The following is a 4,845-nucleotide window of genomic DNA, read 5'->3' as shown; positions in this document are numbered from 1 at the left end:
GGGGGGTATGTGGGCCTCTCACTGCTGTGGCCTCTCCCATTGCGGAGCACAGGCTCCGGATGCGCAGGCTCAGCGGCCATGGCTCACGGGCCTAGCCACTCCGCAGCATGTGGGATCATCCCGGACTGGGGCACGAACCCGTGTCCCCTGCATTGGCAGGCGGACTCTCAACCACTGCGCCACCAGGGAAGCCCCGTACTTTTAATGCTGCTTCTGTCTGAAGAAGCATCCTCCTGTAAGCCTTGCTTTTCCTCTTGCAGCCTGGCTGAGGACAGTAGAGCAGCCAACACACAAAACTGCTGTTCGTTCATGGCTAAAGACAGTGGTGATTTTATAGCATCCTGGGCATTTCACATTCATGAAGTAGGAATTGGGGCTCTGCACCAGGCACTTCTTCTTGTGTTTCCTCTTCTATCTTGCAGAGGGATGAAGGAGATCCTTTGCAAGAGGCATCTTCTCATGGGGAAGTAATCATCCTAGAAAGTCTAATAAATTTTTAATGTCATGAGTCAGTGTTTCAGAATGTAGCCTCCTAAGGACTTTGGATTTTAGTGTCCAGTAAGTTCACTTAAATAAGATGTCAAAAGTTTCCCCTATATAGTGATTACTATAAATTTGTTTTCTATTTCTCCTGAATTTGAGCTCCAGAGGTCTTACATTACTCTCTTTTATGATTATGGCAGTTGCAGTTATAATCACAAAAAAATGTAATATAGAAATATAATAAGGAAACAGTAAGTTTTGAACAGTTTTGTTGTTTTTCATTTGTTGGAAAGAAAGAGTGAGGGGTAATAAATGCCACTAAATATTTCCACTAAAAATCTCTAAACATCTCCCTCTTAGGATATTGCCCACAGATATGTTTCATGGTGAAGAAACAAATAGTGTCTATGCCTGTTTTCACAAAGTTTTTTAACCAGATAATATTAAATACATTAATGTGTTTAGCCCAGCTCCTGACATGTAATTAACTGAATAAATGGGTATTGAAGAGATTTCCATTAACAGGGGCATAGAAGACAGTAGAAATAGAGATTCTGGGAGACTTTTAAGAAACTAAACATAATGCAAAATCAGTGGGCTTCCATGAGGAGGCATGAGAGAAACGGATTATGAGGAAAGGGAGTAGCACTCTATTCTATTCAATCTCTATCCTCAACATCACAGACCAGGGTGTTTTTGCCTAATAATTTAATTTTTCAGTAGTAGCACTCTTTGAGGATTTTTTACCCAGAAATAATAATAATAATCTTATTAGTAAGACGCTTTTTCTCTCCTTTCTCTGAAACAAGGCATTTCTGCAACCTCTGATAATCTGAGACTTTGTTTTATAACCTCCGATAATCTGATAACCTACTGACCACAGAGCCACCCTAACCTCCTAATTCCCACGAAGTGAATAAAAGGTACTGTCCTCATCCTGCTGCCAGGCTTCTGCCACTTTGCTCCTTCACAGTGTTGAAAATATATCTGACCACTTACCCAACTGTAGTTTGTGTAATTATTCAAGTCCTAATACGTGGAGCTAACCACCACCATCTAGCAGTACTGAAGAGTCTACGCTGATAATCACTTGTAGCACACCTACAGTTTCGAAGCTGGGAACTTGCGTTGGTTTCCTTTGTTCCTACTTCTGTCCCTTACCACTCTAAAATACTAATTTTACTGAACAAATCATATGGCTTGCCATTTACACAATTCATGGACAATATACACTGAAACACAAAACATCACTTTATGCATGTATGGATGGGTGTGGTGGGCAGGGGTGTGTGTGTATAACTTCCTGTGTTAGTTCTACCTACTCTGAAAACACCTTTAATTTACATGAAAATAATAACTTCTTATTTTTGAAAATCTAATTATTTCAGCAGATGATTCAGAAGGTTAGGTAAGTCATCCTAGTCTTCTCAAAAGGTAATTAGGTAATTCTCTTAGCCTTACCCCAATTTTTACACATAACCAAGTTAAATCAGGTTATTTCAGCTATACACAGTGAAACTGAATACTCATTGTCTTCTAAAATTTAATTCTTCAATGCCCACTGGGAGAAATTCTGAGTCATTCCTCAGCAAAAGAATATAAACACATACACTTGGAAATAAAATGATGACAAAGACCAATATTATTCAAAACTTGCAGGGTTTTGTAAAGCATCACTGTTGGAAATTTTTGTGTCCCACTGCTGTTAATGAAATTTGAAAATGATGGAATTAGAATGAAGAAAGCCCAAATAAGACTCCCTGCTGAAATCATAGCTTGGGTTGAATGTTCAGTATCTGAATGTCTCTAGTTCCTTCCGTTTTGAAATTGTGCCATCAAAATGATCTTCTATTTTAATCCATTATATTAACTGATTGAATGCTGAAATAATTTTCTTTGGGAAGAAATGGATTCATTAGAATTTTATAATGGTTTGCTATAGGCTAATGTATTTTAATAGGACAGCACTTTCCTATAACTATTTAAACTAAAGCATGTGAGAGATTAATATTTTCTATTCACTAGTGTCATTTGTTTACCTTGTTCTTTTAGAATATGAAACTCAGCTAGCTGATCTGCAGTGTTAAAAGGTTCAAAATAAATATACTCCTGATTTAAGAACATCTACATTAACATGCTTGAGTGAAAGTAAAACTAGTGATTAAAGGAGAAAGGAATTCTCCTGGAAATGTTTCTATAACCTACTCTCCTGCTGACCTTCCCCAGTTCCCTTCATCTATCACTTAAATCTTGACCAGAAGATCTGTAGGAAATGACTGAACTGGACGGGAAGGTGTCTTCACAGTCAGAGAAGAGAAAAAACATGCAGAACCCAGAACTCCAATCAGAAGCCTTTACTGACAGAAAGTTGGCACACAGTCCCCTACAGAGGCTGCTCTCAGACAATCTCTTTTCCTTTGGCCTCCATCGATTAATTATTTTCCAAGAAAAAAGTTTTGTCCATCACAACTGTTAAGTCTGATACCCCTTAAACTTAAGTCTAGATTTTATTGGATTCCAAGATGACAGTGTGGCTGCAGTTCACGGAATAACCCGTGCTCTCCGTTCTCCATTTCTCAGCACCAGCAACCCTCCTGTGCATCAGTAGTCACTGACTCTTTCTGTACAAAAAGCTGTACACAGAAGTGGTGTGTGTCACTCCTGACACAAGCATTTCAGAGCATGAGCTTGATTCCTCAGTCCTCTCCTCCTCTTCACAGTGACCAGGATGCCACCTTCCCCAGATGGTGCAAGTAAAAGATGGTGGAACCTCTGTCAGCCTGGCCCATGGGTGCCCACATGAGGCAGAGCTCTCTGCAAACTGACTTAGAGGTACAGTAAACACGAAACAAACTTCTGTTGTGTTAAGCAAAGGAGATTTCTGGATTAAGTTACTGCCACAGAATTACCTCTGATTAAACAGGCTTGGCCTTTAGAGATGGAGGTATTAATGGGCACCTGGGTTAATCTGCAGGACTCTAGACAAACGGAAAGGCTCAAATATCAAAATGAACATCTAGACTTCCGGGTAAGATGGCGGAAGAGTAAGACGCGGAGATCACCTTCCTCCCCACAGATACACCAGAAATACAGCTACACGTGCAACAACTCCTACAGAACACCTACTGAACGCTGGCAGAAGACCCCAGACCTCCCAAAAGGCAAGAAACTCCCCACATACCTGGGTAGGGCAAAGCAGAGAGATTCCCGCACAGAGGAGCGGTGCCGAGCGGCACTCACCAGCCCGAGAGGCTTGTCTGCTCCCCCGCCAGGGCGGGCGGCGCTGGAGCTGAGGCTCGGGCTTCGGTCAGAGCGCAGGGAGAGGACTGGGACTGGCGGCGAGAACTCAGCCTGAAGGGGGCTAGCGTGCCACAGCTAGCCGGGAGAGAGTCCGGGAAAACTCTGGAGCTGCCGAAGAGGCAGGAGACTTTTTCTTCCCTCTTGGTTTCCTGCTGAGCGAGGAGAGGGGATTAAGAGCGCCGCGTAAAGGAGCTCCAGAGACGGGCGCGAGTCGCGGCTGAAAGCGCGGAGCCCAGAGACGGGCGTGGGACGCTGGGGCTGCTGCTGCTGCCGCCAAGAAGCCTGTGTGCGAGCGCAGGACACTGTCCACACCGCCCTTCCGGGAGCCTGTGCAGCCTGCCACCGCCGGGGTCCCGGGATCCAGGGGCGGCTTCCCTGGGGGAACGCACGGCGCGCCACGGGCTGGTGCAACGTCACGCCGACCTCTGCCGCTGCAGGCTCGCCCCGCACTCCGTGCCCCTCCCTCCCGCCCGGCCTGAGTGAGCCAGAGTCCCCGAAGAGGCTGCTCCTTTAACCCTGTCCTGTCTGAGCGAAGAACAGACGCCCTCCGGCGACCTACACGCAGAGGCGGGGCCAAATCCAAAGCTGAGACCCAGGAGCTGTGAGAACAAAGAAGAGAAAGGGAAACCTCTCCCAGCAGCCTCAGAAGCAGCGGATTAAAGCTCCACAATCAACTTCATGTACCCTGCATCTGTGGAATACATGAATAGACAACAAATCATCCCAAATTGAGGAGCCAGGAGTCAGTGCTGTGCCTCTGAGGTGGGAGAGCGAACTTCAGGACACTGGTCCACAAGAGACCTCCCAGCTCCACATAATATCAAACGGCGAAAATCTTCCAGAGATCTCCATCTCAACACCAGCACCCAGCTTCACTCAACGACCAGCAAGCTACAGTGCTGGACACCCTATGCCAAACAACTAGCAAGACAGGAACACAACACCACCCATTAGCAGAGAGGCTGCCTCAAATCATAAAAAGTCCGCAAACACCCCAAAACACACCACCAGACGTGGACCTGCCCACCAGAAAGACAAGATCCAGCCTCATCCACCAGAACA

At 45.2% G+C, this 4,845-nt stretch overlaps 1 pseudogene; it reads right to left on the bottom strand.

Moving 5' to 3' along the window:
* Positions 1-201: 201 nt before the first annotated feature.
* On the bottom strand, positions 202-453 carry LOC132500781 (small ribosomal subunit protein eS27-like; annotated as a pseudogene).
* Between the last annotated feature and the right edge of the window lie 4,392 nt (positions 454-4,845).

The sequence above is a fragment of the Mesoplodon densirostris genome, chromosome 13 (genome assembly GCF_025265405.1).
Source record: "Mesoplodon densirostris isolate mMesDen1 chromosome 13, mMesDen1 primary haplotype, whole genome shotgun sequence".
In the NCBI taxonomy this organism is placed as follows: domain Eukaryota; kingdom Metazoa; phylum Chordata; class Mammalia; order Artiodactyla; family Ziphiidae; genus Mesoplodon; species Mesoplodon densirostris.
This window is presented reverse-complemented; position numbering and strand designations above follow the sequence as displayed.